The 16,534-nt window shown below is 53.4% G+C and overlaps 1 protein-coding gene across 14 annotated transcripts in view; it reads right to left on the reverse strand.

Annotated features, from left to right (window-relative positions):
- The window catches only part of Camta1 (calmodulin binding transcription activator 1), a 696,092-nt gene that overhangs the window by 189,477 nt on the left and 490,081 nt on the right, over positions 1 to 16,534 (reverse strand). The gene's annotated exons all lie outside the window — the stretch shown is intronic.

Genomic DNA, 16,534 nt, shown 5'->3' on the forward strand with positions numbered 1-16,534 from the left:
TATGTTCACGGTCAGATCAGGCAGAGAAGTCCCCAGGCCACCTGCTAACAGCAAGAGAGGAAGGAGCTGCAGATGGGCCCCATGATAGGCACCTGGATAAGCCAGAGCCGCTCCCGATGCCCATCCGGGGACCTCAGGGAGAGCTTCAGGTGCCAGGTGGTGATCTTAGGAGGGAAGGTTCAAGCCAGCCTGGGTGGGAAGGAGAGAAAGTGGAGGGGAGAAGGTGCTAAGGGGAGGGAAGCTGGCGTCTGCTAAGAGTGCTGCCTCTTCCCGACTCATCCACCCACCCACCTATGTGAACGAAAACAGCACCAGCTTTAGGGAAAAAGCCACCGCGGGTCAACCTGTCCCTGTTAGAGCACTGTGGCCCTTTCCAAGTTAGTCACTGTCCTCAGCATCCCCCGGGAGCTGTGGAGCTGTGAGAGAGCAGGTGGCTGGATCCTCATTTCAGGGAGAGGAAAACTACAGCAAGAGGAGGGTGACTCACTCCTTCAAGGTGACTCATAGCCCAGTAACCCAGTTCCTGGACTTCACTGCTGGGGCCAAGGACACGGCCTGGAGGGGAGACAGGAGCTGGAGCCAAAAGAGCTCAGGTCAGTGTACAAAAACTGCAAAAATCAATGGCATTTTATGTAACGGCAATGCACAATTGGAAACAGAAAAGCAAACAGTATCATTTCCTATAGCCACAAAAATATAGCAAGTTCAGAATAAATCTTACAAAATAAGTGCAAGAGCTGTGTGCTGAAAACTTCCAAGCACCGATGAAAGAAATCAAAGAAGACCTCGTTAAGCAGAGAGATGAAGATCTTGTCGATAAGCTGGTAGACGCAACAGTGATAAGAGTTAAGGCTCCCTGAACTGATCCACAGGCTCAAGGCAGTTTCAGTCCAGATCCCAGCAGGGTGTTTTCGTAGAAGTCAATAAACTAATTCTGAGATGTATATGGGAAAGCAGAGGAGGTAGGATTTCCAAAACAGTTTTGAAAAAGAATGAAGTTGGAAGATGTACAGTGTCCGATTTCAAGGCTTACTGTAAAGCTACGACAATCAAGATGTCATCAAACAGACAAAGGGATGGATACCAGTAAGATACAGTCTAGAAACAGAATCACACTTACATGGTCAACCGATTCTCAACACAGCACGAAGGCAAGTCCGTGAAGAAAGAGTAGCTCTTCCAATGAGTAGTGCTGAAAAAACTGAATATCTGTGTATTTGAAAACCCTCAATCTGTACCTCACACCATGAGCAAATGTTACTGCAAAATTAGCCATGTAGGATGCAAAATGTAAAAGTAGAAAAAAACATAGTCTAGGCCATCTTTGTGATCTTGAGTTAAGCAAAGATTGCTTAGAGATATAGGACATTAAAAGCGTAAATGATAAAGGAACAATTTGATAAATGTGACTTTATCCAAATGAAGAACATTTATTTGTCCACACTGTTAAGAAAATAAAATGAGAATAAGATGATATGCCACAGACTGGGGGAGAATATCTGAAAATCATGCATCATAAAGGACTTGTATGTAGAAAATAGAACTCTTAAAAATCTATAATAAGAAAAGCCACCCAGGGAAAAATAGGCCCTAAAAATTTGGACAGCTTTCCTTCAAGTAGATGTGCAGATGGTATTATAAGCAAGCACCTGAAAAATGTTGTATTTAAGTAGAGAAATACAAGTTAAAATCTCAATGAACTACTACTACAACACACCTATTGGAAAACTTGAAAAAATTACTCAGAGTAGCAGAATTCCAGGGCAACGGGAACACTCATGCATCGCTGGTAGGCACTTGAAATGGGACAGATTTTTGCAAGTTTCTCAGTTTCTAATACAATTCAACATGGTCACCATGGTACCTAGCAGTTACACTCGAAGGGATTTATCCAAGAATTAAAAACCTTTGATTACGCCAAACCGTGTATGCAAATATTGCTAGCTCTTTTCTCATAAGGGGTCAAAACTGGAAATAGTGCAGATGTCCTTGAACTGGCAAATGGCTAAGGAGATTGTAGTATACCCACAGTGGAACCCTACTCCCTGGGGTAAAGGAACAGGAGCACTCAGTGTAAGGTGTGTGTCACAAGGGACATAGGCAGCAATGCGGCTGAATCCTAAAACCACAATCCCTGAGAAAAGCCAGATTCCAAGACCAGTGGCCATTGCACTGGACCACTTATATGGCACTGCAGAACAGGCCAAGCCACAGGGCCTGCACAGGCCAGCGGCTACCAGGGGCTGGGGCCTGGGGACCCTTGGCACGCAAAGGGTCCAGAGGGATTTTTTAGCTGATTGAAAATGTCCTATGTCTCCAATGTGGTGATGATCAGCTGTACCAGTCATGCAGAAGAAGCAGGTGCCTGTGACAGGCTGTGTCACCTGCAGGCTCTGCTGAGAACCCTGGACTCTGCTAGCTTAACAGTTGGAGTCTGGTGGCTCTGGGTGCTCGGGTGGCAGCTGGGCTCCTCCAGGCCCTCGGAGTGCATATGGGGATGTGGCTGGACAGCAGGGGAGGGTCCTTCAGGCCCTTGACTCTGCTCCAGCCCTTGGTTCCTGCTGCCAAGCTGCACCACAGGTGAGCAGCAGGTGAAGGTGCTGCTCATTCTCCCCCTGGGGCGCAGAAGTTGTCATGCAGTGTGAACACGCGATGTGACAGGTAGCATCTGAGTGTGACACTGATCTGGACTGGCAAACCCCCTGCAGCCCTAGGACCCCAGTGGCAGCCTCGGTGGTCTGGGCTGGCAGTCGACTCCTTCGAGCTCAGGCGCCTCCCACCCTGGGGCTCTCCCAGCATCAGAGTCGTCTGTCCCTCGGGGACTGCAGTGAGGGGCCCTTGTCACCTCCGGGAAAGATGAGCTCCTGGCCTGGCGGTCAGCCCATCTCACCATGGCAGGTGAGGTAGGGGAGTCTACAGAGAGGCCAAGCACCTCAACAGAGCCAAGGACCAGGCCCCGGGGAGGGGACAAGATGGCACCGAGGAGCCCTGGGCTGCAGAAGGGATGGCTGGGGCAGGGCACATCTTCAGCATCGAAGGCCACCTCTTGGCAGCATGACCCTGCTCTGTCTCCTCCAGGTGACTCTGAGAGCAGACAGGCAGGCAGTGTCCCCACACCGTGGAGCCCCTCTGCGGTGTGGTAAGGCTCCACTGACATGGGTGTGTGCGGTACTCATGGCGAGAGGGGTCTCTGCTCCTGGCTGGCTCAGGCGGGGCAGGGAGGGCAGCCGGGTAGGGACAGCAATACATACAAAAGGTTCTCCCAGCACTGGCCGGAGGGCTCAGAGGCCCGGGGCCCCTTGTGCCCCAGTCCTGGCCTCTCCCGCAGGAAGTGAGAGCTCCACTGGGACCATCAGGCAGGCTCTCCCTCCAGCTGGCCTCTGTGGGGCAAGAGCAGAGCCCACAGGCTCCGGCAGTCATCCTGGGCAGGTCACAGGCTGCAGCAGAGCCCCTCCTTTCTCTCCTCTACACAGAGCTGAGCCAGACATTCAAGGCCCCGAATGCACCTCCTAGGGTGGGTTCCCCACTGGGCCAGCTCCCCGCTAGCTTCCTGGCCCCACAGGCCTCCCTGAGTGCTCGTTCACCGCATGCACCCAGGGAGCACCCAATGTCCTCCACCCTCTTAGCCTGCAGCAGCGCCAGCTGCACCCAGGCTGCAGGCACTGACCAGCAGGGGCCACACTCGTCCTGGCTGTGATAGCAGGGACACAGACATCGACTACGGCCCACTGCTTCCTCTGTGTCATCTCACTGAATTCTCACAAGACCCAGTGCAAAAGGAACGACTGTCCCCATTTCCCAGATTGCAACACACTGATCTCGAGCGGTACTGTGCCCCAGGCTGCTGACCTGAGCAGAACCAGAGCCTGAGGCCCTCCGAGGTTAGCCAGGCCCGTGCCCCACCTGCTGGGAGGGGAGAGGAGATGGATGTGGGTTAGAGAGGCGCCCCAGGGATTTGCAGGGCAGAATCTGCCAAACAGCTCTGTGAGGGGAAGGGAGGAGGAACACAATCAGAGCAAAGATCAGTTGTGTCGCAGACAATGTGGCAAGAAGACAGATCTCACTAGAAATTCTCTCTAACTGGACTCTGCCAGGATCAGAGTATTTTTCATCCCAACATTCAGCAAAATGCTTTTCCGTCATCACCTCCTACCCATCTGCGTCCGAGCTCCTTCTATCGTTTTTATACTGCGCACATTTAGAAATCTATTTTGCAGCTTTTCCTCCCTGTGCGTCCCTGGAGCTCAGCTCCCCGACCCTGAAGAAGAGCAGAGAAGCCCATGAGGCCTCGGGAAGCCCACAGGCTGGGAGAGCGTGGGCTGGGTCCACGGCCTGACAGGAACAGAGCTGGGGCAGCAGGGAGCATCCAGACCCCAGGGCCTGGCTTGGACAGAGTGGAGAAGAGACAGGAGAGGGGAACTGGAAGTCCCTAGTAAGGGGTTGAGTTTGAGACATGCAGGGCAAGGAGAAAAAGGATGGCAGACAGAGGTATCCGGCTGGGGCAAGCGTGAGGATCACGGCATTGCCCTAACAGAGAGAAGAGGCACTCGGGTGTGCAGGGGTAGGGCGGGATGTCTGGGGGAGGGGGAGGCAAGAGGCTCCGTTCTGAGCTGCAGTGGCCACCGCGGGAGTGAGGAGACTTTCTCCAGCGGGCCACAGTCGTGGGAACGGGGTGAGGAGGAGGCTGAGGGCAGGATTCTACGACCTTGACCCCCAGGAGAAGCTGCGGGAAGAGGGCAACAGAACAAAAGTTGGGGCAGATCAGAGGGACCCGGGGAGCATCGTGGAAATCATGGCAATGTGAGGTTCCGGGCAGCAGTGGGTGGCAGTGCTGTGGAAAGCCATGGTGCAGGGAGTGGCAGCGCTGGCCTCGGGTGTGGGGGTTTTTCTGAGCAGGCGCAGGGCCTGTGCAGGAGTGGGTGGGGGCAGAAGGAGTGAAGAGAGTGGGGAAGGTGCGTTTCATGCTTGGTCGCGTCTTCCTCCTGGATCCCTGGCCCTGCTGAGGAGGCGCGAGAGAAGGCGGGTCCGGTCGTGCAGGTCCCTGAGAGCCTAAGTCCCACCACCATCACCTCCATCCTCAGCCCCGAGGGCAGCGTCCCCATCAGGGTCTGAAGGCTCACATTCCCCTGTGTGTTGCAGCTTCGGTGGTGACAGGGGCTGGTCGTGACGTCCAGGGCACCGTCAGGACATCACAGGGTGACAAACTCTGCAGTCGGGACACTGACAGCAACTCTTTGGCACAACTAGGGATGATTCCAGGCAGCTGTTCCGGGGGAAAGATGATTCCCAGGCGCATTCCCATTCTGACAACAGGACGTCCCCTGCATGCAGTGGCCACAGCAGGGTCAGTCCCCAAGGGGCTCTGTGTCTTCGACACCCAGGGGATGGAGGAGCCAGCTGTTGGAGGGGGTGGCGCCAGCTTCCAGGGTGGGGGGAAGAGAGGAGGCAGAACCCTCTCCTGAGCAACTCTGGTCTGCTGCCTGCCCTCTTGGTGTAGCCCCGGATCCTGGGCTGGCTCTCGGGCAGGTGGTGTGGTCTCGCCAGTGTCTCCTCGGCAGTGTGGCATCCCTCACATCAGTCCTGGCCTGTGAGCAGGAAATTTAAATGCCCAAGTATCCCTGAAGTGATGTTATTCAAACAGTAAGGCCGGGATAAACATATTCAAGCTGAAACGAAAAATGCCCAAGGCAAATGTCTACGCAGCTTTATTTGTTCTGGAAATATCGCTTGCTGCCGTCTAGTGAAAATTCAAGTGTCCTGCTAATAGCAAACAGACACAAGGGAGGGAGGGGGCTGCTCTCTCCTGCTGAAGCTGGGTGGTCCTGATGCCACCTTCCACAGAGGCACGTCGCCCTGCGGGTCCCCAGCAGGAACAGGAAGCCAAGCATTGGCCCATCCCTGCCCAGACCTGGCTGAGCCACTCCAGCACAGCAGCACAGACTGGTGGGGAAAGCTGGAGCCTAAGAGGGGGTCTCTGGAGACTTCTCCCCAGACTCTGTCCCCAGAGTCCTCCACTCCCTGGTGATTCCAGGTCTCTGCCGGAAGTTGGTCCTCAAGCCACAGATCAGCACCCTCCATTAGCGGCCAGGCAGTGGCCCCAGTCACGTGCTGAGCGATTCGCAGGATTTTATGGTCTGTGATTTAGCACACCGAGATGCCACTCTCTCCATCCTAATTAAATTAGCCCCAAATTAAGAATGACAAAATGCCAAGGGTTTCCTGATTTACTGAATGTGTGCCCTTGCTGCTTTGATGGGCACAAACTTCTTTTTAACTTTGAATGAAGCAGAGGGAAATAGGAAGCATTTAATGTAAGTGTGAGCCAAAAAACAAGCCAGGACTCTCGCAAGGTTGTACAAGGCCCAGGTGTGCTTGGGATGTCACGCATGGTGCTGGGACCTGGGGGCGGGGCGTGCAGGGCACAACCTTCCTCTGAGGTTTGCTGAAAGGGAAGCCACAGCTCCCCGCTCTCCCAGGCCCAGACCCCCATTGTGGCCTCTCTGCTTAATGCACAGAATGAAGGCAGCTCTTCCCTTCCTCCCTGCACACACAGCACTGAGGGTGTGGATTGGCACACAGTGGGGGACCCTTCTCGTCCTCATCTCCCACTTCCTGCTGGCTGGAAGGTAGGCACTATGGCTTGAAGTCAAGCAACCACCTGCGCTGTGAGGTAGAAGACCTGTTTGAGGACAGTGGTGTTCTATGACAGGAGGCTTGGACTCATGATACACTGGCTACCATGTTGGCTCTGGATTTTCCAACTCATCTTCCTAAGGCAGAGAAATCACCCCATTTTATCTAGGCCAGTCATTGCTATTTCCCACCAATGACAGCTGAACATACCCTGGTATATGTAGTCTGCCTCGCCCAGTGCATATCTTCCTGACTGCTTATCTTCATCCTTCCAAGATCTTGGACACCACGGTAAAGCCTTTGGCACAGTGTCTGGCCACCTTCTCATTGGCAACATTGTAACCCTAACAGCTGAGCTTATTAGCAGCCTGGAATGGTCAGATCAGCTGTGCAGGGTGGTTTTCTTAAAGCCTCAGTGCCATTATTTGTTTTACCAAACCCCTATTTGGTATGAGTCTTTTCGCAGGTGCCATGCATTGATTTAAACTCCATAGAGGAAGAACAAAAGAGTGACCAAGAATGGAGGTGCCGATCCAACAGAGCGATCTTTTCAAGGTTGCCCAGGAGAAGGACTTGCCACACAGGTGGACGGTCACTTTCTGTACTTGTGGGAAAACTCACCCAGTGGTCCCTGGGGAAACTCTTTCAGAAGAGCCAGATAATAGGCACGTCAAAACCTATGATGTCTGGATTTGGTACTCATTGTAAGAGTTGAGAAGGCACAGTTGTAATAATTTCCTCAAATTCTGGAGATGTTCCCACAGACTTCATCTCCAGCACTGGCACTGGGCAATTAATTAAATTGCCACTGTATTTGCTGAAGTGACGACTGCTGACTAAGGACCGCCCTTTCCACGTGGCTCACCCAGCGGTCCCGCTTCCGCCTGGCCGCAGCCCAGCTGAGGTTTTTCTGTACCGCACAAGGCAGATGTGTGCAGATGGGGCTTTCCCTACGGTATGCAGTCTGAGGAATGAAAACAGAGGGAAACATTTCTAGGAGGAGGAGGAGGCGGCGGCAAGAGAAGCCATCAAGAGGCCTGAGGCAGAAGTCAAAACCAGAGCCGGGAACCAAGAGGGCGGAGATGGAGCCACATTCAGGCGGCTGCTGCTTGAACTTGCTCTTGTGTTCCAGGGAATTCTGTGGCCCTCGCTGCAGGACATAGGACAGAGCTGGCCGGGACACAAAATGGTCTAAGTGACAAGTGCTTTGTTTCAGGGTCCCGGGCACAGGCACCACAAGCCTTTTCTGCCAGCAGCTCAGAAAAAAATGTGAGACACTGGTGTTCTTTCCCGTTTCCCTGAATCTAAATTACATCGCCAAAGAAGAAACTTCCCGAAGGAAATGAATCTCTGTAGATAATGACCCCTCACAATGAATTTCAAATTGTAATAAAAATATAATTTGAATGTTAGAGGTGAATTTCAATTAAGGGTTCCATCACACATTTTGCTCCAGACCATGATAACAACAACAACAACAACAACAACAACAACAACAACAACAACAAAAAAGTACTTTGCTGACAAAAGCAAGTCTCCTGCAATATCTCTTTGAAAACCAACTATTTTTGAAAGCCAAGTTAGAAAAACACATGCGCTCTAGGGTATAAAGAAAGCGGCATTGTGTATAAAATGTAATACTGAGAGGTAGATCTGAGTATATTGACATTATAAAAACTGGGCAGCAATGGGAAATAATATTTTCACGAAGGTGGCAAACATAAATGCCAAACCCGCAGGCAAATTTATAGACCCCGTCGTACACAGTGGCATTTCACCGCCGGGGGCTCCAGAAAGCCAGGTGAGGAGGTAGGTGGCCGTGGGTGCCGCCCGAGGCAGGCTAGTGCCACCAGACCCCCTAAGTCAGAGCCCCCGTGGCCCTGAATGGATCGGGCAGAACCTGGGAAACTGCTGAGCTGGGCAGAGCAGGTGAAGTTCCCCAGAAGCCAGCCTGGCCCTGGGCAAAGGCTTTGCACGCATACTGAGCCTGCAGGCCTCCCTGCATCCCCAATTTAACACCAACTCTGGCTCTGACTTTTTAATTTTTTGAGTTGAGGTAAATCACCTAGCATAAAGCTCACAATTTTAAAGTGTGCAATTCAGTGGTTTGTAGTTCAGCTTCAATGCTTCCTAGTTCCACAGTGCTCCCAGGGCACAGCGGGGACATCTGAGACTCGGGAATCAGCTCCCCAGCCCTAGCAGCCAATCCGCCTCTTGTCACTGTGGAGCTGCCTGCTCTGGGCAGCTCATATCCATGGAAGCACCCACATGTGGCCGTCTGAGGGTGGCTTACGCCCAGTTTGTTTACAAAGCTCATCTCTGCTGTAGCTCACATCCGTCCTTCACTCTTCCTAGGAGGGGAGTATTACTGCACTGTCCAGCCAGACCACGTTTTGTTGAATGCATTCTTCAGCTGACTGGCAGGTGCCTTGCTCCCTCCTTTAGCTATTCTGGTGATTTAATGGGAATTTGTCCTCTCTCTGACCAGCAGTGTTTCCAGCACTCCCCAGCCAGTTATGTACATCTGCCCAAGCTGGGGGAATTTCCTCTATCATCTCCACACATGTTGCCGGCTAGGGATTGGCACACCCTTTCTATAAGGCCTTTTGCCCGTCCTTTTAACTTCATAGGTCCTACAGCCTTGGCCACACCTTCTCGATTTGATTCTGCATTTGTCTTGGAAAAGCACCACACACACAGAGTGACAAATGCTAATGAAACTTTATTTACAAAAGCAGATGACAGACTGGAGCCTGTCTCTCTTCCTTGGGAGAGTACAGCGTGTGTCTGAGAGGTCTGAGATGATGCCCTCGACCATTTCAGTAACTCCAGGAAGCCCAGTGAGTGTGAGAAGCAGCCCAGAAGAGGGAGTGACAGACAGGACCACAGGTAGGACCGGACTTGACCAAGCCGTACCAGACGTCCCTTCCAGGCTGGGCTTCTCGCTGCCTAACACACACATCGCCCCTTCATTTACCATTCGCCAGTCCCTCATCAGAACACCGTTCACAGCTCTACTCCCGGTGCCTCACACTCACTGAGTCTTTAGGGCACACTTCCTGGCAGCTGTCACAGCAGCTCACAACCTGGGGACTCAGCCAGGATGGGACCGGGGTGGGACTGGCTTGAGTCCTGTCCTCCATGATGAAACGGACACGGCGTCAGGGTCTGTGACCCAGGCTGTGGACACATTGGCTGGAGACGCCAGGATGCTGGTGGAGGAGGAGACAGCTGGGAAAGGCAGTGTGTGTGTGTGTGTGTGTGTGTGTGTTTAGGGTCATACGGAATGGGATCCAGCCCTAGCTCCATCTGCCCAGGTCATGTGTCCCACCGTGACTCTGGTACGGGAAGAACTCGTCACACCCAGCGTCTTCAGAGAACAGGGAGGGAGAGTCGGGGAGTGAAGCAGTCTGTGATTTTACTGGCACGGAATGACCAGGCCCCGAAGGCACAGAGCTGGACTCCGTTAGGCACTCCTGTGTCCTGTCTTCATAAACCTTCCAGGGTGCTGGGCCCGGGTGCCCTGGACTGCAGCACAGGCAGGGTCCTCCCCAGCCTCCCAGAGCTGGCGGCATCTACCTGCTCCCTGACGATTGGGCACAGTGTGGGTCTTCCACATAGATGCTCTCCAAGCCCGCAGCCAGATGCAACCCTGGGCTGGCACCAGCACTGGCCAGGGCAGGGCTATGCGGCTGACCAGCTATGCACAGAGCCATCTGGTTAGTGCAGGCAGCGGAAATAAATACATTCATAATCAAATAAATAAATAAAGAGCCGCTGTCTAACCATTCATACTTCGGCAGTTTGAAGCATTTCTAGACTGAGGTGGCCAGAATGCCGTAAATAAACAAGGCCCGAGGGAGCCTGTAGGTGACCTTGAAATATTTATTTGGCCTCCCCATCAGCATTTTAAAAGCTGAGGACTCAGAGGCCAGCTGATGGCCCAGGCAGGCCGGGGACTTGGCAGTTGGGAGCCCAGTAGGACTGCACCCCCTAGGAAGGGCCTGTGTGGGGTTGCAGGTGCAGGTCCTGCCTTCAGTCTGCTTCACTCTGCCCCCAGGCCCCTCCAGACCCACCTCCCCTACCCTGTCTGCCAACAACCCAGTGCCATAAAGATTTTCCATCTGCATTAATCAACGGGAAGGCCAGGATGGGATGCACAAACCAACCAGAGTCTCACATGTCCTGCTCGGAATCGAGACCACTGTATTTATTGCCCTCCTGCAGCCTGGGTCACCATGGGGGTGTGAGTCTGGGCCAGCAAGGGGGAAAAGGGACCCCTGCTGCTCGGGATGGGAGAGAGATTGCGACAGCTTCACACCCTGGCAAGCTCACCCGCACCCACTGGTGCCAGTCTTGCGCCTGGCATCTTTCCCTTCTTTGCCAGCACCTGTATGCGCGTACACTCCAGAGCCCCTCTGGCAACCAGGGAGCTCAGAAGGCCAGGTTGCCATAGCAACAATTACTCTTTGAGATAAGATTTTGTTCCACCTGGTGAGGTGATCCAAGGCCCCCATTAGTGTCACCAGGGTGTGGCTGGTGGATGGTGGGATTGAAGGATTTAGGGTGTACGGGCTAGCTTGAAGAGGTCCTTCATAGGAGGCTGAGAATGACTGCCTTTTGTCCTCTAAAAGTGGTCACCTCAGCTCTCAGAAATGACCCAAGCCATTCCTCAAGGGTCCTCTGCACCATACCTTCCAGGAACACACAGTTCTACCTGGAGTCTGCCCCCTGCCCTCATGCTGCAGGTCACCCCAGGGGTCGGGGCAGGAAGGCAGCGGCGGTCCATCCAAGGGTCGGCCCTGAGGATTGCTGGCCACCCGCTGGGCACATAAGCAGGCACGGTGGCCTGGAGGCTGGCACAGGCCCAAGGGCTCCCAAGGGCACCCCCTGCCCTGCTCCTGGTCCTTCTAAGGGTCACTGCAGCGGCGATTCCACCCCGAGGTGTGGAGTCCCGGGAGCCGTTACCCCCTTCCAAGGCAGGCCTAGATGCCCAATCCTCCTTCTCGCTCCCCCAGCAAAGATGGGGGAGCAAACTGCTGCTGCATGGGGGGAAGCAGCTCCTCAGAGTTGGCTGCCATTGTCCGCAGCCCCTCCGCCTGCTCCTCCATACCTGCAGCCTCCACTAAGCCTGTTTTGCCCTACGATTGCAACAATTCCCTTTGTGCGGCGTGTAAGTTCCCGCATTTCCATTTGGAGGCTATTGCTCTTATTCTCCTCTCTCAGCAGTCCGTGAATTTTCTAATACAGAGAAAACAACGATCCACGTGCTCCGACTTTGCCCGTCCGAGTTGGGGATTGACTAAGGGCTCTATTAGAATCTTGTCTCTGCATAGGAAGGGGCGGTACGGACAGGGCTCGCACAGCTCTCTGTGCTGAGACGGGAGGTTTTCCATCAGGGCCCGGCTGCTTCCTGGGCAATCTGTCAATGACATGTGCTAATTCTGGGCTTGCACCGGAGGCTGCTGCTGCCGGCTGGCTGGAGGCGGGCTCCGAGGCTTCTGCCTCAGCGGGGCCATAGGTCAGGACCCTCTTGCTCTTCTGGACTTTTCTGAGCTCAGAGCAGCCCGTCGGCCCGGCTCATCCCATCCGTGGGAGCATTCTTTATTACCCAAGGAAATTGAGGATGTCCAATAGTGAGGGAGGAATAAATCACTGTTCCCAGCTAAATGGGGTAGCGCAGATCTGCGGAAAACACTGCCTTTTATCAACAGTGCAAATAATGAAGATTCCATGCGCTGAGAACAATGAAATGAGCCACTGCACTATTGATGGGGTATTTGTACAACTCTGTGAGTTATGTTTCAAAACCAGGCTCTATTAAAGATGCAGAACCCTTTCCAGAAACAAAAAGACTAATATTGCTCTCCAAATAATTTATAAGTTTCCCCACCAGGCAAGAAAACAAAGTTGTCTGGAAGCAAGCGATCGTTGTTTGGTGTTTCTGGCCGTCTCTCAGCTCCTCTGTTCTGTCTCTGCTGGGTCTGGGTGCAAAGCCCTAGGGCCCCCCAGACCCCTAGGCCCACAGAGAGGAGGGGCAGAGGGTGGAGCAGAACATGTACATTCTCACCAGCCTGTGAGCAGTGGGCAGCCTGGGCCTCGCTTCATTTACCTGCTGTCAGCTTGGGGTTCAAGGAGGCTGGGAGACCAGAAATCCACACAGAACCAAACCCCGCACTTTAGCAAAACTTCTTACGCCACATTGCCCTTCCCATGTACTCTGGGGACATTTTTGGGGAAGACTTTCTTAGTCAATATGGAAGCTGTGGATAGGGCAAGGGCGCCAGGGATTGCTCTACACTAAACAGGACAGACCCCAGGACGAAGACAGACCTGTCCGGCAGCGCCAGAGTTGGAATCATTTTCCTTCTTCCTCCCATCCCTGTACCTCTGGCTGGCTGTGTGTGGGGCCTAGGGGACCCGCTAGGGCCTGGGTGGCTCCCATGTGCAGCAGCAGGGGGGCTATACCAGCAGGTCAACCACTTTGGTGAGAACTGGCTGTCAGCATGAAGTTCAGCCACCAAAGCAAGAGGCCAGCGGGGGCAGCAGCTGAAAGGCGGCCTCTTGGGGTCCAGCTGGGTCCTGCTACTGACTTGCTGCGCGGCGGAAGCCACGCGTCTAATCTCCGAGCCTCATTCCCGAGCCACACGGTTAGAGAGCGCACCTGCCGCATGCGCTGCTGTGGGTACTGCATTAGCTCTCTGTGCAGAATGCTTACAATATCACCGCATGTGCGAGGCGCCAATAACTGGAGGCTATCATCATTATTAACACTGAAGACCGTGGGGTTGATTGAAATACGCAGAGAAGCATTCGTACATCTGCTAAGTCGGGGAACGAGACGCCGGAGCAGGCATGCGCTCATTCCTTATGGGGTGACTCCTGCTGATGATGCTGCAGCCGACCCAGGCCTGGAGAGACGGGGACCCTGCCGCTGCAGGACTCGGGTGCAGACTTCTGGGTAGCATTTGTATCTTTTGAAAAAGAAATTAAACGCTAGCTTGACTAAACAAACAACATCCACATACAGCGCAAATCTTCACCCCAAATCTCCGACGCTTTCGGTCTTACTGGATGCTGAAGGGCGCAGACCTGGTCTGTGTCCTCACTGAAGGAAACTGCGATGTCCTCCACAGGACTGGGCGGCGACCACAGCTCCTGACGATGACAAAAGCCACCCACAAGGGCAAGGGTGGGCCCAAAGACGGGTCAGGGTGAAGGAGCGTGCAGGCCTTTGAAGCAGGAGGGCCTGCTGCACTCTCCCTCATGCTCTGGGCCCAAACTGAATCAGCCTGGCAGAAGCTCTGGGAACAGAAGCCAGCAGGGGGCATGTGACAGAGAAGCGGGGTAGAGGCTGAGCCTGGGCCTTCCCAGAGGCAGCTTTGGTCTGCACCCCAGAGGGTCGGGCCACGTCTTGACCACTGAGGATGGCACAAAACCTCCCTCTGTCTCATATGTTTCCCACTCCACGCTGGGAGCACTGACTTCATGCCCAGCCATGACAACGAAAAATGTCCTGGGAGGAGGGACAAGGTCACTGGAGAACTGCTGAACTTGAGGACCTCTGGGATTCCTTCAGCCCTCAGATTTGAAGATTGCCAAGGGAGATCCATGTTTCAAGTGCATGGTAGAGACAGCAGCAGATTTCTGCAGGTCATGGCTTTGGGCCAACAAAATTCTGGAAAATTCCAGATAATTCTCAGACCACCTTCAGCCACAGAAAAAACTGAGTGGAGTTGGTGGGGATGTTATGTCAGAGTCAGGTGACCGAAGGCCCAGTGTCGCCAAGCACCACACCCAAAGACTGAAAACCAAGATGTGGAGCTTTGGGCAACCCCATCAAGGTTGGAGAACAGCACCAGGCTCAAGCTGTGACTGAGAGTTGGAATAAATTTCTAGTGAAATGTAAGGATAGGGAGATTTGCATTATTTCTCAGTTGACACATTAACTTGGGCATGTGACTTCAAATATACATGAGTAAATACATTAATAGACAGCAAAATCCCAAGAACGGTGAGTATTAAACCCCTCCTAGCCAGTTTTCTTCCTCACTTAGCAATATATTAATCTTTGAACAATAACATGTGTCGATAAATAACAGTCTGTGGGATGTGAAATGTTAACAGCCTTCCTAGTAATGCATGTTTTCCCTCCTATCCGACCTGGACTGGAATGCATTATTTTACTCAATTTCTGGATGTGCCTGTTCCTTGCGTATATTTTAAACCCCTTGGGTTCAAATGTACCTTATTACATTTTAAAGTCTTTGGATTGCAGCAGAAAAATGTTCTGCACTATAAAACATAGAGCAGAGTTGAGGTTTGATGGGTTTGCTTCTATTTTCTACCCCACAAAATGCTTCCTAAATGCCATTAAAATTTAGCATACACCATAATAACCAAGCTGCATTTGTTCTATGTTTAAGTCAATTGACTTCTGAGTTTTATTTCTTCATATACATCAAATCAAATAAAGTTGTTGCTGCAGTTAGAGGTGAGAAACAATGGATGCTGGTCCTGTGTAGACAAGCCCTGCTGTTCCAATGAGACACCGTTGCCCATGGTGGACAGCATGAATGGACAGTTATCACTGCTGAGTCTGGGAAGGGGAAAGGTTGGGATGTAGGTGAAAGGGCTGGCACACCTGCAGGGATTGATGTGCTCCGAGGCAGGGTGGAAGTATCTGGAGCCCAGGAGAGAATAGCCTGTGAGGGACTAGTGCGGTATCAGCCCCAGCTCAGAGGGGCTGGAGACTGCAGTCAGTGACCTGGGCAGTCAGCCTGGTCTGTGTGACTGAGCACCAGGAAGGTATCTGGGTGCCTCTTCCCTGGGCTGATTTGAACCTGGGTACCCCTGAACTTGCAGTTAGTGTCAGAAGTGAGGGAGGTCTTATGAGCAGCACCCCCTAACTATACACTGACCAGGAAGCCCCCAGTTCCAGGCAGATCTCTGTCCTGCCCCTACCTAGCCAGGTAACCTTATGCAGGTCATTCGACCTCTCTGACCTTCAGGCACCTCACTCACAAGGGGCCAAGCTGTGGTACACAGCTGCCACCAGCAGATGGGCACATCCAGCCAGGGACATTACCTCCCTCCTCCAGGACCCCATGACAACCTGCGCCTCCACACAATCTCCCCTCCAGTCTTGGGCAATGTATTGGCTTTGACTGAACCCCCAAAACGGGCAGAGGGAAGGTGGGTGTGGTGACGCACGACTGTTATCTCAATGCTGAAGAGAGAGAGAGAGATAAAAGAGGGGAGGGGAGGGGAGAAGCCAAGCCTCTCCCCACACCCAACTGTGGCTGCAGAGGCAGAGATGCATGGCACAAAGCGCAGTGATGTCACAGCATGAAGCAGAGTTGGGAACACGTGCACGTGGATCATGGGCAGCCTGGGCTCCCGGCCAGGCTCTGTGATGGGTGCTGGGCAGCTCTGGACAGGCCTCCCCTGCCTCTGATGTCCCTGTCACTTAACAGGAGAGTGCAGAACACCCACTGAAGGAGGCCACCGTGCTGGTGCTGAGGCCCCAGCAAGGCATGGAGCTCCACCAGAGGGCAGAGGAGTCAGAAGCAAAGACAGCCGGGTGACAAGTGGGACCCAGTGAGAGCAGAGCACAGGCAGGAGACCCAGACGTGGGCCCGGCAGTGGCTCCCAGCAGCCTCTCTGTTCCTCCTCACACCGGCAAATAGAGCGGCCTCAGGTGCTGCTTTCTGGACCTAAGAGGCTGGAAGCCTGGGTAAGGGCAGGGTGAGACTGGCCTCTGTGGACAGGGGTGGAGGGTAAGGGAAATCGCTGGGGACCGCAGGGTGCCCAAGCCGCCAGCTTGGACAGCAGGGTCTCCCTCTGTTCTTCTAAGCGGCCACGTTGGCCCCCATCCAGAGCCAGGCGCGGGCCGAGGGTT

This window comes from Fukomys damarensis, unplaced genomic scaffold (assembly GCF_012274545.1).
Source record: "Fukomys damarensis isolate Sample0158 unplaced genomic scaffold, DMR_v1.0_HiC HiC_scaffold_23, whole genome shotgun sequence".
NCBI lineage: Eukaryota > Metazoa > Chordata > Mammalia > Rodentia > Bathyergidae > Fukomys > Fukomys damarensis.